Source organism: Eucalyptus grandis, chromosome 3 (assembly GCF_016545825.1).
Source record: "Eucalyptus grandis isolate ANBG69807.140 chromosome 3, ASM1654582v1, whole genome shotgun sequence".
In the NCBI taxonomy this organism is placed as follows: Eukaryota; Viridiplantae; Streptophyta; class Magnoliopsida; order Myrtales; family Myrtaceae; genus Eucalyptus; species Eucalyptus grandis.
Genome location: NC_052614.1, coordinates 23,824,055 through 23,849,169, shown reverse-complemented (window position 1 = coordinate 23,849,169; position 25,115 = coordinate 23,824,055). Strand labels below are relative to the sequence as shown.

General features: G+C 38.6%; 2 long non-coding RNA genes across 2 annotated transcripts; both read right to left on the bottom strand.

The window, feature by feature from the left end:
* Nucleotides 1–2,300: 2,300 nt before the first annotated feature.
* LOC120291259 lies at nt 2,301–3,213 on the bottom strand. The gene is made up of 3 exons (XR_005549208.1): nt 3,147–3,213; nt 2,524–2,556; nt 2,301–2,368 (listed from the first exon to the last, which is right to left on the bottom strand). It is a non-coding gene; the product is annotated as an uncharacterized LOC120291259 (long non-coding RNA).
* Nucleotides 3,214–6,994: 3,781 nt separating this feature from the next.
* LOC120291059 lies at nt 6,995–8,988 on the bottom strand. The gene is made up of 3 exons (XR_005548860.1): nt 8,126–8,988; nt 7,951–8,038; nt 6,995–7,247 (listed from the first exon to the last, which is right to left on the bottom strand). It is a non-coding gene; the product is annotated as an uncharacterized LOC120291059 (long non-coding RNA).
* Nucleotides 8,989–25,115: the final 16,127 nt, after the last annotated feature.

Sequence of the window (25,115 nt, the reverse complement as noted above, 5' to 3'; positions counted from 1 at the left end):
CACTCTTAAATGTGGTGCGACACAAACATGGACATCACCTATACTTAGTTCACTAATCAGAGATATGATCAGAATAAATCAAGAACGGACCTCACTAAAAGAGTGCACCATTTCATGGCAATAATATAATAACAATGAAAACAGTAATAAATAATAATAATCTGTACGCCCTTCATGCAATTGGTCGGCTAAATGTGCTTTGAGTCAGATGTAAACCAGGAGTTCATGTACTAGATCTTAGAAGGAACTTCTGATACCCTCAACAGTTTCATCGTATTTTTGTTATTGGGTTTTCCTTTCGTAACAAACACACACACAGACGAAAAAAAAAATCATAAGCCAGAAAAACTTTCCGAGGAATGCTCTCGAACTATTCGTTCTTAAAAATATTTAAACGTCTAGCATCACATTTAAAATTGTTTTAATGCCTAAACGAAAAAAAAAAACAGTTAGTATCTCTTAGCAAATCCCTCAAGTTAGCACATGGATTACATTATCCCTTGCATAGACAATCCATTAAATATGCTATTCAGGAATTTAATTATTGTAATTAGCGTGTGATATCGCATGCGTGTGGATAAGGAGAGTAGCTAAGCTAAGCTCTTAGAATAGATCAGAGGGATAAATAATTAACTTGATGCCATGTAAAAAGGTGTCTTTTGATCAATGGAAATGCATATGCTTTTGAAGGTCTTTATTTCTTCTTTAATTCAATCTGGAAGAGACTTTGCTTGCAGCTTGTTAGGACATGGAACCTACTCACAATGGAAAAGTATATGGCAATTATGTTCCTATTTTTCTATGCCCAGCTCCCATTATGGATGAGTCCAACGATGCAAACCAACCAGATGGATTGGCTCTCTTTAATCTACTTCAGACAGTGTGGATGAGGATTTGCTTGGAGCTTTGAGCTCATGGAATGACTCTTTTCATCACTGTGAGTGGCAAGGCGTGATATGTGGTGGACGGCATCCCAAAAGAGTCATGTCCCTCAACTTGATGTCGAAAGGCTTGGGGGGTCTTCTATCGCCTCATGTCGGAAACCTCTCTTTCTTGAGAAACCTCGTCCTACAGAATAACAGCTTTCGCAGTGAAATTCCACAAAGCTCTCTTTGAAATGGCCAAAAATCAAGGACCACGTCCATTCTTGATTTCCTTTCTTCGCAGCACAGCTTTGAGTAAGGACATTCATAAAAATCACAATTTCTTAGTCCTAGCCGCATGGAACTGGTGATGTTTTCCCGCAATGGATCCAAACCTGTGGAACAGCAAACATCTTTCAACAAACAACTCTCACCGGCGAATGTTCTCTTACGAATTTGTGTTAGCAAGGCAAGACTGTCACGTTATTTCTCAAATCAAATAGAAACTGCACATTGCCATTTCCGCCGCCTTCAGTCTATACAGTCTGCAATGCACGCACAATAACCGTTCAATCACAGAGCTTTACCTCAAAGCAAAAAGGAGGACGCGTCACTCCTTCCATGCAATGGCTGTTTTTCAGCAAGATTGAATAGCAGCAGCCTGTACAACATGACAATAAGTGAAGGAGAGTAACTTCAGTTCTTTCCATCACTATTTATGCTAGCCTTAGCACCGGATAACTGAAGCTTACCTCATTCTCTTGCCCCACAATTCTGAGAAAGAAAATACAATTGGACATGTATCGAACGTGCAACATCATCAACGACAAAGAAATGATGAAAGCAACATCCAGAAGCAGGGAACTCTGTATAAATTGAAATATAAATACCTAAAAGGAAACCAATAATCTTCTCCAAGGGTGATGATTGACGGAAGATGGGATGCATCTAGGAATTTTATCTAACATTCTCAAACTATTAGTTCAGGTCGTAGATTCATACTATATCTAATCATCTAGCTATTATTTGTGAAACAATTTTGGGTACTTTTGAAGCATGACGTTTTTGTAATCGCTTTGACACTATTGCGTATCACTGCCAATGGCGGCCATACGTGCAAATGCCACATCCATCGCAGCGATTCTGCTTCTTGGATGTCTGTAAAAAAATAAAATAAAGTAAGATGCTAGGTCCATGTGATCATATCGTCTTCAACTGCAGGAACCAACGCCCAACACTTTTGAGAATACGAAAAATGCAATTAACGAACTTTTTTCTTTCACGTGTTTGCACGTCATGCTGCATCTTTATGCTCAGGGTTTTGAAATAATTGCTAGGGGGATAGGGCGGACAGAGACTACTTCCGACATAGAGAGAGACTCGACTAATGTCACTGTCCCAAGACACATGAAAGAAATTGCGCAGCGAGATGAGAAAGATTTGACGCACATCATCATCCAAAAACTTACAAGTCCAACAAAAGTACTTCCCCATGCAAACACCACCTGTGAACATGGAAACCAAAGGTTGAGAATCAACATCTGCACTGTAGTTTATTTTTGGCCAGTCTTTTTAAACAACTTCACATTTTTTGCCCTCCTTCAAAAAGCTTTTTAGTGCAATCAAAGTAGGTAATGAAGGATAGAATGTTTAAAATTACCTCTTGAGCACTATCACAGATTGAACTTACAACCTGAAACAAAGCATGTAGGTAAGTGGGAACATCAAGTAATCAGTCGGTCTATAAACATGCTAGAAATTCGATGGCATCCATCCGCTGAACTTGATGGCAAGGCGAGCCAATGCCCTGCTTTTGTTTATATTGATATGTTATTCTGGTCATAAGAGAACGGTATGTCTTCTTATGGAAAGCATGTCCATAGGCTGAGGATTGAAGAATAGAATATTTGACATATTCACCAAACTGTGGACTACTCATCCGAACTCAAATGACATGGTGACTTCTGCACATATCCGTCATGCAGTTACGGCGGACTGCACATACCAAAATATTAGAGCACACACTACAAAGTTAGCAACAGGTCAGAACGCAATCTCTTCTTAAGATAACTCATGTCACTAGCACCCAAAATTTAGAGGCAGCTGAAGCGGTGACTATATTTGGGTTAACGATCATCCTCTAATAGATGGCAAGTAAAAACTTAATTGCAATCTATCAACTGAGCTTGCACGAAAGTATCTCGTAGATATCTAGTGCGTTCTTCATGTCATAACAAAAGGAAGTTCTCAAGCACACTTTAGTCTAGGGGCACAAGGGGTCACCTTTGCATCATCATGACAGTGAAGGCGATAAAAAATCTCGTTGCAACAGGGGGCTCTAGTGCGGCACATTCAACGGTAATGAGGACATCTGCCGCAGCAGCAGCAGCAGCGTCTTTGATATTAACTGAAAGTTGAGAAGGACAAAGCTTGAACTACTATTGCTCAAGAATGAGTCGAGACGTTGCTTGTACGGAAAGTACCGCTCGCTAACAAATCAGTAACAATAGCATCTTCACGGTCAGAACAGAGCACGGTCGGAAACACGATTGGACAGTGCAGGAATTGTAACAACAGGAGGGAACCGAGTGGCGGCCGATGAGGAGGAACAGCGACGTTAATTATGAGCCAGAAGTGGTGATCGCCTGATCGGAAATGGAGCGGCCGTGGAACCAGAGGGAAAGCAGGACCGAGAGAACGTTTCTCTGTTTTCAGTTCCCCCTCTTACGCGCGCACGTGCCTTCATTCGGGGGAAGAGGGGAGAAGAGAGAGAGAGAGAGAGAGATTAAAGTAAGGAAGGAAAGAGGCCGGGCCTTCTCTCGGCATGGGCGTTGGACCTCGGATGGGCTCCATTTTTCAGCTCCTTTCTGTTGCTGAGCCTTATTCGATGGGCTATTGGACAAATCTAAAGAGATCTGGGCTCAAGTCCGATATTGTCCGGCGGGGAGCTCGAGTTGTGGATCTGGGCTGAGGTCTTATTAGTCCTCTCCTTTTAAAAAAAAAAAATTGTTAACTTTACTTATCTTTACAAAATGCAGATTCAATTTGCTAGCAAAAATTTGGGTGTCAACGTCCACGTTGCCAACTCTATTGATTGGATATATACGCTCATCCTATTTCCAATGACCATAATTGGTTCTGTCAAAGTATGGAGGTCTGGGGGTAGATTGACCCTCATAAAAAATTGGACTAAGGTTGGTCGACAAAGAATAGGATCTTTATAATCAGAAGTAAACAACACTTCAAAGTACAAGCAACACAATATTTAGGCTTTGTCCATTTCATGGAAAATAACTTCTAGAAAAATATTTTTCAAATTTTCCGATGTTCATTTCATGAAAAATGAATTAGTCAAGAAAAACGTTTTCTACTATTGGAAAAGAAAAAACATATTCAAAAGTGAGGAAAATATTTACATTTTCAAAAAGTAGAAAATATTTTCCATGACTTCTTCCACCTCACGTTCTTTCACCAAACACATTTTCATTCCATTTTATGTTTACTTTTTCTTTTCTCTTTTTACATTGATTTTTAATTTCTATTTTATTTTTGCTTTTCTCTCTTTCTTTCTCTTCTACTTTGACCTTGGCAGGTTGATGAAGAAGAAGAGAAAGAAAGAAAGAAAAAAGCAAAAAGAAAAAGAAAAAAAGGAAAGGAAAAGAAAAAAATTAAACATTAAAAAATAGATTTAAAAAAATGAAATAATGGAAAAAATTATTGAGAATGAGCGCATGCAGGAAAATATTTTCTTACCAAACGGCGTTGTTCTAGTTTATTTTCAAATTTCAGCCGAATACGGGATAAGATGATTATTTTCCTGGAAAATGGCTTGCTAGAAAATAATTTTCAAAAACACCACATTTATCGAGAAACAAACAAAGCCTTAATACCAATTATTGAGGTCAACAATGCAACCTAACAAAGGGATGAATGGGTTGATTTACAAAAGTAAAAAATAATTTATAATAGCTCAGGTTAAGAAACGCAAATTAAATAAAAAGGGGACAAGGCCTCAATAACAAAAATTTCAAATGATAAAATTTGATTATGCGTTATGTATGTATAAAGGTTTAATTAATGTAAAATGATTGATCTACAAAAAATCTAGAAAGAACTTATCAATGAAAATGATGTCCTTAAGTCATAAAAGACGAAGACGAATCAAAATCTAAGGTGATTTTGTTAAAAAAATATTTTTATTGCTCAATTTTCTTACATTAATTAACCATTTAACAACACAAAATGAGCATCAAATTTTTGTTATTTGATTTTTTGTTCTTTGTGGCATTTTTCTTTTCTACTTAATTGCGTTTCGTTTTGTTCAAATACCTACTAGTTCTATTAATATATCCATGAATTCTCGACCAACTTTTATTATCTATATTATTATTGATAGTCAAATTTTGTGGTACTGATAATTTAGTTAATTTTTTTTCATTTTCTGTACTGTTTTTATTTTTCTTATAGAAATCAACGGTAAAAGGCACTCTTTCGAGAAAAAAATGAGATGAAGAAACAAGTTTGCCCCTTTAACGTCATCTACATTGCACATGTGAATGGAGAATATAGTCAAATGTTAACAGCTATAACCAAATAAAAGTTCAAGAAGTAATGTGTAACAGTCAAAAGTTTATGTCAAACATGTATTTTCCCGAACTTTGGAGCAATTTTTGTAATTTTTTCACAAATTTATTATGCAATGCCGATTTTCTAATATATTCATAGGGAGATTAGTGTGTATTTATGTATGTTGGGTGAGGAAATATGAGAAGCCAAACTTATTTTGTACATATTTTAGGTATTTTAGGTATATTGGTATAGTTTACTGTTTAATAAAATTTTATTAGAGAATGATGGAAAAAAAAGATATAAAAAAGAAATTAATTAAAAAAGAGAGGAAAAATAAAATAAAAAAATAAATCAAAATAAAGTACATAGTCACAAGAGATTTTTACCATCTTCATTTATAAACTTTTAGGTTCGTTTATATTGAGACGTCGTTTATATTAACCAATATATATAATATGATGTGAATATATCCAATTTTATACTTACAATCACCAAATGGTGGATAAGAAATGATAAAATCCCACGATTTCCTAACCTATCATATTTAATCCTAGCCTAATTAGAAATATAGATGACTAAACATAACTAAAGAGAATAGGGACGGAGAGCCAATTCAAGTTCAATGAGCTGTGTTGATGGGCCTTCGAAACCTAGTTCGCAGGTTGATTAGCTTCCCCGAGTCAAAAGGCTGGAGACACTCGTTGCATTTGGGCCATAAGATGCTGACAATTCTCAACAACAGACTGGACTACCCATGGGCTTTCGGTTTGGCCCGAGATAAGGAGGGTTGTAGATAAGCTATCACTTTCCATCCTCACCAGATCACCACTTTTCCTCCACAGATTAGTTCCACCCTATCTTCAAAGGGAGCGCCAAGGCTTCTCTCACTGCTAGGATTTCAGGCACGAGGGCCGTTGGAGCATGAATTTTCTTGGCAAAGCCGGCCACAAGAGCCCATGAGCATCTCTACACACCCCAACTAATGAACCCACTCAAAAGCGAATGTTGTGCACTAAGGCAGCAAAGAACTCTTATTAATCGCATGCTTAATTGCTTTGACCAATCACCTTGTGCCAAGTGTTTATGAGCATTTCTTATCTTCTCACAAATACTAACACTCCCATTATTTGCATGGATAATTGCTTTGAGACTGTTGAGTCCTACTTCCAACGGTGGCCACACTAGCAAATGCCACGTCCATTGCAATGATATTGGTTGTAACATATTATCGCATAAGCTATCAGGAAATTAACGCGATATTATTAGAGAAATAAATGAGAAACAATAAAGGACGCCAAAGATTTACGTGGTTCAGTACCGAGTATCGGTACCTACATCCACGGAGAGAGTCGGCAGCATATAATTCACTAATAATTAGAAAATCCAAGTTTGCAGTCGTTCACATGCTCGAATGTTTCTCACACCTAAATTAGACTCGAATTTAAAGTGTTTGCAAAAATACTCACAACACAAATCCCGTTCACGGCCAAGCAACAAGCGCCCCACTCTCCGATTCTTCCTTTTGTTCTTTGTGCGGCGTTCCCCAGGAAATCACAGTGCGGCTACACTTTGTTGAAGGAGCCCACTCCACGCTTCTCAAAGAAAGAAGCCACTGGCGGCCATTCTCACAACGAGGAACCCCTTTTGTCTTGCAGTGGTAGGGGACTTCTTTCCTCTCATTCGTCCAACCTTCGGCAAAGGTCAGTCCAACTCTTCAATTTTATTGTGCTGTCAAACTTGGATATTTATTCAATCTGGTTGGATTCCATAAATGACTCAGACTCAAGACATAATTTAATGATACCGCTTGAATGTCTGCAGAAAGAAAAAAGAAAAAAAAAGTAAGACGTGAAGTCCATGTAATCATAGTCTCCTGCTGCAGGATATGACCCCTAACACTTATGACAATCTGTATAATGCAAATAAGAAATTTCCTTTCAACATGAATGCCCATTGTTAAGCATTTTTATGCTTTTTGTTTACATTGATACTATCCAGGGCATAGGAGAATAGTATGTCAGGTTATGGAAAGCACGTCTGTTTGCAGAAGATTGAAGAATCACATTCATCATCATATTCACCGAACTATAGAGTACTTATCAGAACTCAATCCACATGGTGACTTTCATTTATGATACGAAAGAAGTCTGATGCAATTAACTAGTGAATTAACTTCTAGAAAATATCATTGGCAACCTTCTGCACATATTTGTCACATAAAAATGGAAACCTGCACATATTGCAATATAAGCGCACACATTTCAAAGTTATCATCAGGTCATAGTGCAATCTCATATGAAGATAACTCATGACGCTAGTGCCCAGAATCTACAGGCACCCGAAGCACTGCCTCCATTTGGTTGATGATCATTCTCTAATGTATGGCAAGTAAAACTTTAATTGCAATCTATGGACTAAGCTTAAAGTATCTCCTAGATATATATCTAATGCCTTCTTCATGTCATGACAAAGGAAGTTACCAAGCATTCTTAAGTCTATGAAGGGCAGAAGGGATCACCTTCACATCATTATGACAGTGATGGCAATTGAAGATCTTGCTGCAACAGGGGGCTGTAATGCTGCACCTTCACTAGTAACGAGGACATCTGCAACAGAGCAACTTTGATATTAATTGAAAGTTGATGGGAATTAACCTGGAACCGATAGTGCTAAAAAATGAGTTGAGACATTACTCGTACTACAAGTACCCTCTCTCTAGCAACCCGGTAGCATTAGCATCTCCTTCAACTTTTTCGACAGGCATTTGTTCCACATCCATCTGCTAAAGGACTGCTAGCTCAATGTCTTTCTGACTTCTTTATATAAGACATGCTGAAGGTTTCCCATATCAAACTGATGAAACCCCGGTTTTTAATAGCTAGTTCATCCACTTTAGTTTGACTCTGCTGAGACTACCAGCTACCTAGGCTAGCGATGAGAAACACCTGAAGAGATAAGCAAACTTATCAACATCCCATAACCTCCTAAGAATTTTACTCGGCCAATCAAGCAATGAGACTCTGCAACATTGATTTCATCTACAAGGCTCAAGACCATTTGACATCAGCAATAAGACCATCCAATTAATGTGGAACGGCTCCAATCAGCAGTGCTCCAATCGAGGGAATCATCAAAACAAGTAGATCTAAAAGATTCCCATATAATAACATAAGTGAAGGATTGAGGAACACCAGGGCATCCCGCCATGGGTGATAAGGAACCGTGTGTCATGATCACTTGATTCCTTGAAGTCTGGAACAAACCATACCTAACACGACCATGAACGAACCGATCTCTGGTGAAAGCCAACAAAATCACACAATCCAATTGCTCTAAAACGAAGTAAGACAACAGAATATGGTGAAAGATTGCAAGAGCAAAACTTGTGCATCAAGGATTTACTACCTCCTCCCACAATTCTGTTTGAAGCTTTCTTCGAAAATTGCTAATAACTCAAGCCTCAGACATTCAACTGTGCTGACTTATGAGACTTTTCCTATTGGAAAGCTTTTCCAACAAAACAAATACCTTCAAGTTGACTAGATGATTCTTAATGTACATCTGCTGAGGACATATGTCATTAAGTAAGAACCTTCATGAAGAAGGTATTTATCCAGGTCAATTGACCAACTTTTTCATCTATTCCACATGTTATGCAAGAGTCAACACAAATCAAATTGTCTTCATGATTCTATCCAACATTTCCTATTTCATGCGGTATGAGCATATGCTTCTGCCATGTGAATGAATCATTTGGGTGGGTTAAGTTGGAGGGAGGCATGGAGAGAATGAGAGGAAGAATGTTTCTTTTTTAAGCCTAGAATTATAGTTGAAGCCCCACTAAACGGAATCATAGCTCACATCCAAGGAATTTTGCCTACACAAACAGTTAATGAAGCAACTGTTGGAGAAATCTTCGTGAAGTGTTTTGAAGTTGACAAAACGTTTTCATCGCCTAGTCTCGGTCCAGACTCGTTGGTTAAAGTCTGAAGACTTCCGGACAGCCAGACTCAAGACTCAAAGTCTATCCTCATTGACAGTCTCTAATCCGTTGAAGAAAGGTTATCCAGAACTGGATGTTCCGTTGAGGATTTAACCTTATCATCTGGAGAAGATCTCGTGGCTGGAAAAGACGTAACAGAATCCTTTGATTGATCAAGATTGATTCAATGATTGAAGATTCGATGATTGTTTAAATATTATTGGAAGGTTCTACTTATGGAAACCGAGATCCTGATTGTATGGGCGAACAGGATTGATGGGCTATCAACACGTTCCTTTAATAGCTCGAACAATCTTCCTAATTGATTCCGTCCAACGGGTAGATTGGAGGAATTCCTTTGGTAAGTGCCAACGGGTATGATGGCATAAAGGAGTATATAAGGAAGACGGTCTTAGTTGTTCGAGGTGTGCGCGATAGATGAATTCCAAAGTCTGAAGCTCCTTTTTTTGTTTAGACAATTCCTTTGAGCAAATACTTGTATACAAAAGATAGTCTATATCTGTGAGAAACCTTGAGGAGGTGTGGTAGAACATCTACACTTTGTGGAATCAAGGCAAAGCTGTGCTGTAACTTCTCTTTTGATCATAGTGAAATCCAGCCGGTGGGCTGTCAGTGCGGAAGAGTGGACGTAGGCTTGGAATAAGCCGAACCACTATAAATCCTGTGTTCAATTCTCTCTCTCTCTCTCTCTACCTCGATTGTATTTCATTTTGTTACTCAAGAGAGAATTTTCTTTCTATCGTTTGCTAAGAATCGCTTCCGTATTTCGACAAATTGTTTGTGCGCCTATTCACCCCCCCTTTAGGTGTTTAAACTAGCTATCTCAATTGGTATCAGAGCTTGTGTACTCACTTTGTTTGAAGTGTTTTACTTCAGAGTTAAAGATCCATGGCTAGTATGCTAGCACCGGGCTGATGGAAGGGCAAAGCAATACCAGACCACCCTACTTTGATGGAAAGGATTACAACATCTGGAAAAACAAGATGAAAGCTTTCCTACGATCAAAGGATCCTCCGGAATGGGACGTTGTAGAAAAAGAATTACTCCTACAGCTGCATCGAGTCTACGAAAGAGGGAAAGAAACTGTCGAGACCAGCGGAATGACTCAAGAAGAAATAAACAAGAGACAAGCACTCGATGCAAAAGCAATTTACTGTTTATATTGTGCTTTGTCACCAACTAAATATAATAGAATATCTTCTTATGTTACAGCAAAAGAAGTCTGGGACAGATTGCATATCACCTATGAAGGAACAGATCGAGTGAAGGAAACCAGGATTAATATTCTTCTCGGTCAATATGAAGCCTTCAAAATGAAACCAGGAGAATCTATAACTGACATGTTTAGCCATTTTACAGATATTGTTAATGGTCTTGAGAATCAAGGACAAAAAATTTCTGATCCCATGAAGGTAAACAAGCTACTGCGTGGACTCTCCAAGGATTGGAATCCTATAAAGACTTCGATAAGAGAGACGCAAAGAATTATGCCACTATCTGTCGACGAGTTGATTGGAACTCTTCAGTCTTATGAAGTGGAACGGATCAATGAAGATGAAGATCCAAAAGGTAAGAAATCCATTGCATTAAAATCAAATGATGATTCTGATAATACAGGTTCAAGATGATATGGACGATGAGGAGCTTGCTCTCATGATAAGAAGATTCAAAACTGAATAGAAAAGGAAGAAGGTTCAACTCAAAGAAACAAAGCTTTCAAAGACAGCAGACCAAGTCTCGTTGATGATGAGGAACCAAACAAAGATGTAGTCTGCTTTAAATGTAAGAAAAAAGGACACATCAGACCCAACTGTCCTCTTCTGAAGAAGAAGAGAGGAAAAGCTGAAAAATTTCGAAAAGCTCTCAAAGCCGAAACCTGGAGTGATACTGAGTGTGAAGAAAGTAATAATGAATATGCCAATCTATGTCTGATGGCACAATCGGACTCGGACTGGATCGACTGGATCGGACTCGACAAGTGAATTTGAGGCAAGTAATTTCAAAATTCCTGTCAAAGTTTCTAAATACATTGATGAACTGTGTTTTAGTCTTAAGACTTCTCTCAAAAGAATTTCCGAACTGAAAAAGGAAAACTCAGCTCTAAAACAAAAGGAAAATGTTTTAGTAGAAAAAGTTAAAAGTCTAGACTTAATCTGTTTCCACTCTTAAAGAAAATGAAGATAATCTTTTAAAAGAAAATACTCTTTTAAAAACAGACTTATCAAATATTTCAAAGAAATTTTCAATAGGGTCTCGAGAAACTTAAAAAAATTCTTTCACTCAAAGACCTTACTTCAATAAGTCCGGTCTAGGTATGACAGCAAGAGAAACAATTCCCTTGATTGATTTTCCTAAAGTAAAAGAAAGGATTAAGAAAAGACCCTCGAGAGAGGCTTACAAAAATCATTTCAAGAAAGTTTTTGTAAAATCTGTAGGTAGAAATGCTCTCAGATGTTCAAAATGCAACAGTCAGGATCACTTTGAAAAAGAGTGTCCTAAGGTTTGGAAACCTGTTCAGAAAATATGGGCTAATACTGCTTATGTTACTAACACCAAAGGACCCAAGAAAATTTGGGTACCAAAGAAAGCTTGAGACTTTATTTTAATTGCAGGTCTCCGTCAAGAAACAGGTAAAGTGGTATCTTGACAGCGGATGCTCAAGACACATGACAGAGACTCAAATTGCTTTATAAAGCTTGCTCAAGTAAATGGTGGAAAAGTTTCATTTGGAGGAAACAGCAAAGGAAGTATTGTGGGATTTGGAACCGTGAAAATTGGAACTCTCACAATAAGTAATGTTTCCTTAGTGGAAGGACTCAATTACAATCTTCTCAGCATTAGTCAATTGTGTGATACTTTGGTTTCAAGATCTTCTTTCAAGAAGGAACATGTTCGAATCGGTAAAGACTCTACTCGCTTTCATGGGTCGAAGACATGGAAATATCTATCTTCGGATATGAAACCAAATGAATCGCAATGCCTTATCTCAATTCAAGACGAAGCAAGCTTATGGCACAAAAGCTTGGTCATGTCAACATGAAGCAATTAGCCAAAATCTCATCAAAGCAGCTTGTTCGAGGTCTACCCAAATTGCCATACCAAAAGACTGATTCATGCACTCCATGTATTCTGGGAAAGCAGATCGAGTTGGTAAGTTTGAAGAAAGATCAGATGAAGGTATCTTCCTTGGATATTCTACATCAAGCAAAGCCTACAGAGTCTATAACAAGAAGAGCCAGTCTGTGGAGGAGTCAATGAATGTCAAATTTCAAGACTCAACGCAAGATGAATCAAGTCAGACTCATCAAGAAGAGTCCCGAACACGCTCCGCACCCTCCAAAGTCTACATCTCAAGAAGCATCTCGGACTGAAAACCAGCATCAGGTTGTTAGTGAAGATCCAAATAAAGAAAGAGATCATCAACCCGACAAATCAACAAGTAACTGGAAGCATAAGTCCAAACTATCCCAAAGATCTTATAATTGGCGAAATTAATGAAGGAATTCGCACCAGATCCAAAAGGCGAGAAGAGTCTAGTCTTTGTGGCACTCATTTCGAAATTGAACCAAAGAGCATAGAAGAAGCTTTATCGATGAAAGCTGGATTGAAGCTATGCAAGAAGAGCTCAGACAGTTCAGCATTAATGATGTCTGGGAATTGACATCCAAACCAAAAGGTAAAGCTGTTATTGGAGCTAAATGGGTGTTCAGAAACAAGATGAACGAGAAAGGAAAAGTCGTACGAAATAAAGCAAGACTCGTGGCCAAGGGATATACGCAAGAAGAAGGAATAGACTATGATGAGACTTACGCTCCAAAGGGCAAGGTTAGAAGCTATTTGTCTATTACTTGCGTTTGCTTGTTATAAGAATTTCAGGTTATTCCAAATGGACGTCCAAAGTGCCTTCCTAAATGGATTTATCCATGAGGAAGTTTATGTGGAACAACCACCAGGGTTTGAAGACCCACGAAGCGACTCGGTCTTCGGACCGAAAAGGCTTTGTATGGTTTAAAGCAAGCACCTCGGGCTTGGTACGACAGATTAAGTAAGTTCCTAATACAAAATGGTTTTGTCAAAGGTAAAGTAGATATGACTTTATTTACCAAGAAGGAAAACAAAAGTTTCTTACTTGTTCAAATATATGTGGATGATATTATTTTTGGATCCTCTAATGAAAGTCTCAGTGCAAGAAATTTTCAAAGTCTATGCGGGATGAGTTTGAAATGAGTATGATGGGAGAGTTAACATTCTTTCTTGGTCTTCAAGTAAAGCAATTGAAGGAAGGAACTTTTATTTACCAAGAAAAATATGTTAATGATCTTGTCAAAAGGTTTGGACTGGAAAAGTGCAAAAAGACCGACGTACCAATGTCAAGTTCTTTAAAGATAGACAAAGATGAAGAAGGGAAGAAAGTTGATCAAAAGCTGTACAGGAGCATTATTGGATCACTTCTTTATCTTACTGTCTCTAGACCTGATATTTTGTTGAGTGTTTGCATCTATGCTAGGTTTCAATCAGATCCTAGAGAATCTCATCTCAGTGCTGCGAAACGCATCATTAAATACGTTGCTTCATCATCAAGCATCGGTCTTTGGTATCCTAAGAAGGGAGACTTTAATCTTCCTCGGGATATTCGAGACGCAGATCCGGCCGGTTGCGAGTTGATAGAAAGAGCACTTCGAAACTTGCCGCTGCTTGGAAGCAGGGACAAAGTGTCTTGGTTTTCAAGAAAACAAAGCACTTTGTGTCTCTTTCAACAACGAAGCGAGTATGTAGCTCTTGGAAGTTACTGTTCACAAATTCTATGGATAAAACAACAGCTAAGAGACTTTGAAATTGAAGACTCATGCACGGAGATTAATTGCGACAACACCAGCGCTATCAACCTCACCAAAAATCCAATTCTTCATTCAAGAGCAAAGCATATAGAGATTCGACATCACTTTATTAGAGATCATGTTCAAAATGGAGAGATTTCAATTCAGTTTGTTGACTCAAAGAATCAACTGGCGGATATATTCACAAAGCATTTGGAGAAAAATCAATTTGAATCTATACGCTCCGGACTCAACATTTTGAGGTATGAGGATATCAAAGTCTAAAGACTTTCGGACTCGGAGCTTACGAGACTTTATCTACAGTCTTGGCTCGACCATCGACTCGTAAGTCTTTCTCTCTCAATCTTATCTTGAAAAGGTACGATCGTCGACCGTGTTTTAATTGTTGCTATATTTAATCGACGTAAATATTGCATCGTTTCATTTTCAAAAAGGAAGTTATTTTTTGAAATGGTTATTTTTGCGGAAGAAGACAGTTATTTTGAAAAGGCATTTTTTTTTTTTATTTCCTTTGTGACGGTTCGTTTATTTCTCCTTTTAACCGATCGTGCACTGTCGATTCCTCTTCACTTCACTCTTGAAAACCTTAGAAAGCATCGATCCTCCATTTCCATTTGTCTTCTTTGATTAATCTTCAAAAAGTTGTCATCTTTCCTGGGAAAATCAAGCAAGGAAATCATCCAAAAACTGAGAAAGATGTCATCTTCGAGAAAGTCTTCGAGAATCGCAAGCAGGGGTCCACGGCAAATGAGTGAGGGGCCTACGCACTTCGATCTTACTGAGGAGGAAGAGAATCCAGAACAGCAAGCGAGCCCACAACATTCTCAGCAGCGTCACTCTCCACCATCTAGTCCTCAAGGCGTTGTTCATCAGCAACAGGAAGAAATCATCGAGGATGCAGACCCCGTAAGAGTTCAAAAGCCCGCTTTTATTTACAAGCTATATCGTGCCTTAAAAGGAACTCGTACTCCTTTAAACTATGTTGATGACTTCCTTAAAGACAAAGGATATGGGAACGAATATATTTTTCTGCGGAAAATGGAAAGTTTGGGAATTGCTCGTAAATGGGTGGCTGAGGAAACCCTTGCGAATATCCCAAGTGATCCTCGTGATCAGGGCCGAATCTGTAGATGGGAATGACGATGACAATCTGTTCGTCTATTTCAACCGAAAATGGGTATTGCGGCTGAAATTCAAGGAAAAATGGGAGATTTGTTCAGATCAAAGGAACAAAAGGATCTGTACTCGAAATTGCTGAAGCGTAGGGTGGACTTTGATTTTCTGGATGCTGTGAAAATGAACTTGAGGGAAAAGTTCAGTTATCTTCAACTTGAAAAGTACTGCTCTGACTCAACTGAGGCTTATGCTGAATTGACTGCATATTTCTATTCAAATCTTAGCTTTTGGATGCGAATAGATTCTCCTTCAGCGTTAAAGATCAAGACTATGTTGTGGATATGAATATGCTGGCAGATGTGTTAGAAGTTGAGAGAGGCAGATATCAACCAATCAAAGTTTCCATTGCTCGAGCCACACTTGAACTGGTGAAGGACAGGAGAACAGATGAGAAGATCACCTACTCAAGGATGAATGCATTCAACATCTTGCTTCACAAGATTGTGATTAATTGCCTTCGGCCGAAATCAACTTCCAAAACTGATGTTTCAAGCTCTGAGGCAAAGTTGATGTATGCCATCCTCTGTGGAAAGAAGTTTTCTCTCCCTCATACTGTTATGTTTCACATGTATAGAGCAGTGATGAAGGACAGAGGTCAACTCCCTTACCCAAGCCTTGTTACGAAGTTATTCAGACATCTGAATATTCAGCCTCCGCAAATCTTTTGTGTTCGATTATGCGATCATATGGTGGTAGGACTGAAAATGGTGACCAAAATGCGTCTGAAAGAACTGAGCAAGGAATTGGAGAAATTCAAGGAGAAGACTCCTGCAAAATCTCATCAAATCTCTTCTGCATCTAAGAGAAAAGGGAAGGAGCCCATGGTTGCTCCATCCAAGAGAAGAAGAGCTCTCCTCGTTGAGGATGAAGATGATGACGAAGACATCACCATCTCTGCAATGGCTTTGAAGAATTTGAGTCGTCCTGTTCCACAGAAAGAATCGGAACAAATGACTAAAGAAGCAGAGGAGAAGGAAGAAGAAGAAAGAGAAGCAGAGCAAGAAGAAGAGGAAGAAAGACCTCGAAGCGTAAAAGAAGAGAAGAAGGAGAACCCGAGGAAATCTCTTCTCCACCTATAGGCATGGAAACGGGGAGATCGGAGAAAGGAGGAAAGTCTTCATATCCCGATGCAAGTGAAGGAGTCGCGTTCGCCCGCACCCCGAGGATGTTTATGCATCTCAATTTCCAAGAAGGTCATGAAGCCTCATCGCCAAACCTGCGAGATTATGCCGATCTACCATCGTCTCCGCATTTACTCCATCGATCGAGCCGAAGCAAGTACTCGGGCCGATAATGGAGCAGATTTTCGCAGAATCATGGATATTCTCTTGGAAATGCGAGGTCAAATTTATGCCTTGGGATGCGAAGTTCAAAACTTGAAGAATGAAAGTCAAGCTTCTTCATGTTCATTGAATGATAAGATGCAAGCCCTCTCTATTCGAATCAGGCCAATGCCAAGAGTGAGGAGGTTGCTCAGTGAAGGAAGACTTTAAAAGGGAAGGCATCGTTCGCCTATGGAAGATTTCCAGCTTGTCCGCGTTCCCAAGCAATCTTGACTTCATCTCATTCTTTTTAATGATGACAAAAAGGGGGAGAGATGCATGATTTGATCAAACTTTCAATCATCTCTAAACTTTTAACTGTTTGTTGGATTGTGTTATTGTTTAATTGTTTTTGACAGACTTTGACTTTGTTTTGTGTCTGGATGAGAACTGAACCAGACTTGGAACTTGACTGCTTCTATTAACGAGTATTGATATCTTATGGATGGCTTTATTATATACTAGACTAACCTATTTTCGTGGTTGCATTCTAGTGTTATTCTTTTAGCCATTTATTTCTATAAGATATGCATATGTGTTTGAGAAATGTTTTGCAGGTCAAAGTTATCCAAATCTGCAGGAAGATTTTGTCACCATCAAAAATGGGGAGATTGTTGGAGAAATCTTCGTAAAGTGTTTTGAAGTTGACAAAACGTTTCCATCAGTCTAGTCTGAAGGTCAGCAGACTCTGTTGGTTAAAGTCTGAAGACTTCCGGACAACCAGACTCAAGACTCAAAGTCTATCCTCATTGACAGTCTCTAATCCGTTAAAGAAATGTTATCCAGAATGGATGTTCCGTTGAGGATTTAACCTTATCATCCGGAGAAGATCTCGTGGCTGGAAAAGACGTAACAGAATCCTTTGATTGATCAAGATTGATTCAATGATTGAAGATTCGATGATTGTCTAAATATTATTGGAAGGTTTTACTTATGGAAACCGAGATCCTGATTGTATGGGCGAATAGGATTGATGGGCTATCAACACGTTCCTTTAATAGCTCGAACAATCTTCCTAATTGATTCCGTCCAACGGGTAGATTGGAGGAATTCCTTTGGTAAGTGCCAACGGGTATGATGGCATAAAGGAGTATATAAGGAAGACGGTCTTAGTTGTTCGAGGTGTGCGCGATAGATGAATTCCAAAGTCTCGAAGCTCCTTTTTTGTTTAGACAATTCCTTTGAGCAAATACTTGTATACAAAAGATAGTCTATATCTGTGAGAAACCTTGAGGAGGTGTGGTAGAACATCTACACTGTGGAATCAAGGCAAAACTGTGCTGTAACTTCTCTTTTGATCATAGTGAAATCCAGCCGGTGGGCTGTCAGTGCGGAAGAGTGGACATAGGCTTGGAATAAGCCGAACCACTATAAATCCTGTGTTCAATTCTCTCTCTCTCTCTACCTTGATCGTATTTCATTTTGTTACTCAAGAGAGAATTTTCTTTCTATCGTTTGCTAAGAATCGCTTCCGTATTTCGACAAATTGTTTGTGCGCCTATTCACCCCCCCTCTAGGTGTTTATACTAGCTATCTCAGCAACCACTTCATTTGTGTGTCACGAAACAAGTAAATTCTGACATCTATTGCCATGGCAGACTTCTGCTTTAGAACAACACATTGATCTATCTCAAATCATTGCAAATGTTACTTCAGTAATCCTCTTCCAACAGCAATCATCAGCAATGGGAATCTTGTTCCATTTCATGTACACTAGCCTATATGAATCAGCCTCTCTTTTGTTCCATGGTCTACCATCTTGATTAAATCTCCTTTCATCGCGCAGGGGGAAAAAAAAAAGGCAGAGCACAAGCATAGAGATTCTAGAATTCTACTTTGAAACCAAAACTACAGTATCCGCATTTATCTTAGATATGTCTAAAAGCCAACCATTCTAGCAGATATTTCGTGAAGTTCTCAATTTGCTACATTGCATGAGAACTAGGATCTAGGGAAAAGGTCAGAAAGCTTGTCAGTCCAACGAGCAGAAAACTTCATACCTATACATCTGTATGTTACATAGAGTATGCATTAGCGCATGTGTTGATCTGCAAACTGCTCTCCAAATGAATTCAACATATCATTTGATACGTTTATTGTTCAGTCCCATGACATTTGGATTCTACATTGTCCTGCAAATTTCCAGGACAAGGAAAGTGGGCGAAAACTGCTCCAATCAGTAGGAGATCTCTGAAAAGAGGAAAAAATGAAAAGAAATTGTGTCCACTCCACCTTCCCCTGAAAACAAAATTTCCAAGCACTCCAGAAGGGAGAAAATCTACGTCTTATAAAAGATGGAAATGCTGACTATCATCTTAACTATTAACATTCTTCACTCAAGAATCGAATCATCAAGCAAAGGTCAGAAAGCATGTTACTTGGATGAGCACAAAGTCAGAACCTAAACCTCCTATGTCATGCATTGCATTAATGCATATGACAATCTGTAAACTACTCTCCAAATGAATACAACAGATCATTTGATATAATATCGTTCAGCCTTGTGACGTTTGGATTCTACATTTTCCAGCAACGTTTCCATCACAAAGAAAATGGGGAAAAACTGCTCTAGCCAGTAGGACATCCCCTTGAGCCAAGACCTCAGTCATATATAGAAAAGAGGAAAACATGAAAAGCAAGTGTATCCACTCTATCTTCCCCAAAAGACTAAATTCCCAAGGGCTCCCGAAGGGATAAAATCTACGCCCTATAAAAGATGGAAAGGCTGGCTTTCATCTTAGCCATCATTAACATTCTTCATTTGAGAATCAACTCATCAGACAAGGCCAGCCATGGATAATAGATGATATTAGGTGTAAAAGAGAAACCAGTCAATTCTCCTCTTCATCTTCTTACAAGGAACTTAGGTGAATCAGCATCAGCATTCACCTTGGCTCCTGTTTCTCACTTAACAAAAGCCACCTAGCTAGTATGCTATCAACTGCTTTCGGTGAAATCTAAATGTAGTACATTGCATTCCGTTACCAACGACCGAATTGCAAGCTAAAATTCCAACAGCGCGCTACAGCACACCACGTTTTACACAAAATGTTTCAGAAAATATTGAATTTCCAGAGTTATCAAATCCTAGCATATTTAACCTCTAATGCATGTGCCAAGGAATCACATGACAAATTATACAATGATTCAGGAAATGATCGCAATGCCACATCCTTAATCACACGAGATAGCAGCAAAAGAAAAGAAAGTGGTGGGCTGTCCATCATTTCAATAAAGGAAAAACATGACCATGCTAGTCCTCCAGTTATCAACAAGAATCGATTCATGATGTGATAAAAACTGCCAAATGAATGGCAGTTCAAAAGGTCATAGGATTAGACTAACATCAACAACAATACCATCAAAATTATCACAAACTCTCTCTCCCCGTGAGAAACCTCTTCCAATGCAAAGGAGTCCGTTCAAATGAAATCATCACCGAGCCAGCATTCCCATTCCAATAATATCCAAATGTTCAAGAGATCCCATATCGTTCAGCTACGTCAGAAACCAAAAGAAGATAACAAAAATGCCTCCGAACGATCTTCATTCACTGTCTCAACATGACACTGACAAACCCAAAATCAATTCCATTTCAGACTAACATCCTTCTGTTGGAGAAATCTTTCCAGAATATTTTGAAGCTGACAAAACATTTCTATCGGTCTAAGTCTGGATATCGATAGTTAAAGTCTCAAGATTTTATAGTCTCAAGACTCGTTATCTCAAGACTCAAGACTCAAGACTCAAGACTCAAGACTCAAAGTTATTCTCACCGATCGCGCCTTTCTAATCCAAAGTGTTGAAGGAAATCCAAAGTCGAGGTTTATGATTGAGGATTTGATCCTATCCTCTGGATAGATTCTTTGGTTGGATAATCATTTCGGATTCTTTATATCTTATCTAAGAACGATTGAAGATCCGATGGTCGACGAAATAATCTTGGATTATTCTATTCTTGGAAACCGAGATCCCGATTGTATGGGCGAACAGATTGATGGGCTATCATCGATTCCTTATATAGCTCGGATGATCTTCTTGATTGATTCCGTCCAACGGGTAGATTGGAGGAATTCCTTTGGTAAGTGCCAACGGCTATGATGGCATGAAGGAGTATAAAAGGAAGACGTTCTAGTTGTTTTAAGTGTGTGATCGATAGAAAAATTCCAGTCCGAAGATCCTTTGATTGTTAGTTGAGACTGAGCGAAATTGTATACTGAGAGTGTTTATACTTGGTGACGCCTTGAGCAAGTGTGGTAGATCATCTACACCTAGAAATCAAGGAAGATCAACACTGTAACAACTCTTTGATCATAGTGGAATCCAGCCAATCGGGCATCGTCTGCGAAGAGTGGACGTAGGCTTGAATCAAGCCGAACCACTATAAACCGAGTGTTCAATTCTCTCTTTCCCTTACTCGCCTTGCGATTGAATTTTCAACTTTGCAAAGTCTCTAATTGTTTAAGTATCGTGCAAACATCGAGAAATTTTTTGTGTATACCTATTCACCCCCTCTAGGTACTCGTACTAGCTATCTCAATTGGTATCGAGCCTGTGTTCTTACTTTGTTTGAAGTGTTTTACTTCGAGTAAAAGATCCATGGCTAGTATGCTAGCACCCGGGCCGATGGAGGGGCAAAGCAATACCAGACCTCCCTACTTCGATGGAAAGGATTACAACATCCGGAAGAACAAGATGAAAGCTTTCCTACGATCAAAGGATCCTCTCGGAATGGGACGTAGTGGAAAAAGGAATCACTATTGCTGCTGCATCAAACACCGAAAGAGGAAAAGAAACCGTTGAAACCAGCGGAATGTATCAAGAAGAAATAAACAAGAGACAAGCACTTGATGCTAAAGCAATTTATTCTTTATATTGTGCTTTGTCACCAACTGAATATAACAGAATATCTTCTTGTGTCACAGCAAAAAAGAAGTCAGGACAGGTTACATATCACTTATGAAGGAACAGATCGAGTGAAGGAGACCAGAATTAACATTCTTCTTGGTCAATATGAATCCTTCAAAATGAAACCAGGAGAATCTATAACCGACATGTTTAGTCGTTTTACGGATATTGTCAATGGTCTTGAGAACCAAGGACAAAAAATTTCTGATCCCATGAAGGTGAACAAGCTTCTACGTGGACTCTCCAAGGATTGGAATCATATAAAGACTTCAATAAGAGAGACGCAAAGAATCATGCCATTATCTCGTAGACGAATCGATTGGAACTCTTCGATCTTACGAAGTGGAACGAATTAATGAAGACGAAGATCCAAGAGGTAAGAAATCTATTGCACTCGAAATCAAATGATGATTCGATGATGCAGATTCTGAAGATGATATGAATGATGAGGAGCTCGCCCTCATGATAAGAAGATTCAGAAAACTGAATAGAAAAGGCGAAGGTTTATCCCAAAGAAACAAAGTTCTCGAGACAGCGGACCAAGTCTGTGATGATGAGGAACCAAACAAAGAAGTAGTTTGCTTCGAATGTAAAAAGAAGGGACACATCGACCCAACCGTCCTCTTCTGAAAAGAAAAGAGGAAAAGCCGAGAAATTTCGAAAAGCTCTTAAAGCCGAAACCCGGAGCGATACGAGTGTGAAGAGAGTGATGAGGAATATGCCAACCTCGTGTCTAATGGCGCACGGACTCGGACTGGATCGGACTCGGATGAATTTGAGGTAAGCAATTATAAAATCCCTGTCAAAGTCTCTAAATATATTAATGAGTTATGTTTTAGTCTTAAGACTTCTCTTAAAAGGATTTCCGAACTTAAAAAGGAAAACTCAGTTTTAAAACAAAAGGAAATCATTTTAGAAGAAAAGGTAAAAATTTAGACTTGAATGTTTCTACTCTTAAAGAGAGTGAAGACAATCTTTCAAAAGAAAATGCTTTCTTAAAAACTGATTTATCAAATATTTCAAAGAAATTTTCAATAGGGTCCGAAAAACTTGAAAAGTTCTTTCAATCCAAAGACCTTACTTTAATAAGTCGGGTCTAGGTATGACAGAAGAAACAATCCCTTTGATTGATTTTCCGAAAGTAAAAGAAAGAATTAAGAAAAGACCATCGAAAGAGGCTTATAAAAATCATTTCAAAAGAGTTTTTGTAAAGCCCGTAGGTCGAAATGCTTTAAGGTGTTCTAAGTGTAACAATCGATCATTTTGAAAAAGAGTGTCCTATGGTTTGGAAGCCTGTGAAGAGAGTATGGCCTAATAATGCTTATCCTACTAACATGAAAGGACCCAAGAAAATTTGGGTACCAAAGAAAGCTTGAGACTCTTTTTTGAATGCAGGTCTCTGTCAAAAAGAAGGTAAAGTGGTATCTTGACAAATGATGCTCAAGACACATGACAGGAGACTCGAGTGTTTCATAAAGCTTATTAAAGTGAATGGTGGAAAAGTTTCATTCGGAGGAAATAGCAAAGGAAGTATTGTGGGATTCGGAATTGCGAAAATTGGAAATCTCACAATAAGCAATGTCTCTCTAGTGGAAGGACTCAACTACAATCTACTCAGCATTAGCCAATTGTGTGATACTTTGGTTACAAGATCTTCTTTCAAGAAGGCATTTGTTCTCCGAATTAGCAAAGATTCGACTCGGTCTTTCATGGGTCGAAGGCATGGAAACATCTACCTCCTTGATGTAAAGCCAAATGAAGAACAATGCTTAATTTCAATTCAAGATGAAGCAATTCTATGGCATAGAAAGCTTGGCCATATCAACAAGAAGCAATTAGCCAAAATCTCTTCAAAGCAGCTTGTTAGAGGTCTACCTAAACTGCCATACCAAAAGTCTGACTTATGTACTCCATGCATTCTGGGAAAGCAGGTAAAAAATTCATTTAAACAAATAAATCATGTATCTACTAATCATGTAATACAGTTGCTTCATATGGATCTCTTCGGACCAACAAGAACCCAGAGCATTGGAGGTAAGAAATATTGTCTAGTAATTGTAGATGATTACTCGTTTTACCCGGTATATTTTCTAGCAAACAAATCAGAAACCTTTTCGTACTTTGAAAAGTTTGCTAAAAAGGTTCAAAATGAAAAAGGATGTGCTATTTCTAGTATAAGAACAGATCATGGAAGTGAATTTGAAAATCAAGATTTTACGAGATTCTCGTGATAAATCTGGTGTTAATCACATGTTCTCCTCTCCGTATACTCCAGAGCAAAATGGAGTTGTGGAAAGAAAGAATAGATCTCTTCAAGAAATGGCTAGAACACTTTTAATTGAAAGTAAAATTTCTTCACGATTTTGGGCTGAAGTCAATTTCAACTGCTTGCTATATTATAAATAGAGTCTTTTTAAGACCTATTCTTGATAAAACCCCTATGAATTGTTCAAAGGTAAGAAGCCTATTGTTTCATACTTTCATGTGTTCGGTTGCAAATGCTTTATTTTGAAAAATGCAAATGATCGAGTTGGTAAGTTTGAAGAAAGATCGATGAAGGCATCTTCCTTGGATATTCTACATCAAGCAAAGCCTACGAGTCTACAACAAAAAAGCCGCCGATGCCAGGGAAGAATCAATGAATGTCAAATTCCAAGACTCGGTGCAAGATGAATCCAGCCACTCGGTACGATGAGACTCGAATCCGCTCTAGATCTTCAAATGTCTACATCTCAAGAAGCATCTCGATTCGGAAGTCCATCATCAAGACGATCATGGAGAATCAAATAAAGAAAGAGATCATCAACCCGGTAACTGGAAACACAAATCCAGTCATCCCAAAGATCTTATTATTGGCGAACTTAATGAAGGAATCCGCACTGATCAAAAAGGCATGAAGAATCTAGTGCTTTGTGGCTCTCATCTCTCGAAATTGAACCAAAAGCATAGAAGAAGCTTTATCTGATGAAAGCTGGATCGAAGCTATGCAAGAAGAGCTTAGACAGTTCAACATCAATGATGTCTGGGAATTGACATCTAAACCAAAAGGTAAAACTGTTATTGGAACCAAATGGGTATTCAGGAACAAAATGAACGAAAAAGGAAAAGTCGTACGAAACAAAGCAAGGCTCGTGGCCAAAGGGTATACGCAAGAAGAAGGAATAGACTATGACGAGACTTACGCACCCGTTGCAAGGTTAGAAGCTATTCGTCTATTACTTGCGTTTGCTTGTTACAAAAATTTCAGGTTATTCCAAATGGACGTCAAAAGTGCTTTCCTAAATGGATTTATCCATGAGGAAGTTTATGTGGAACAACCGCCGGATTTGAAGACCCAAAGAAGCGACTCGCCTTGGGAAAAAGGCTCACAGTATGGTCTAAAGCAAGCACCTCGAGCTTGGTACGACATTAAGTAAGTTTTTATTACAAAATGGTT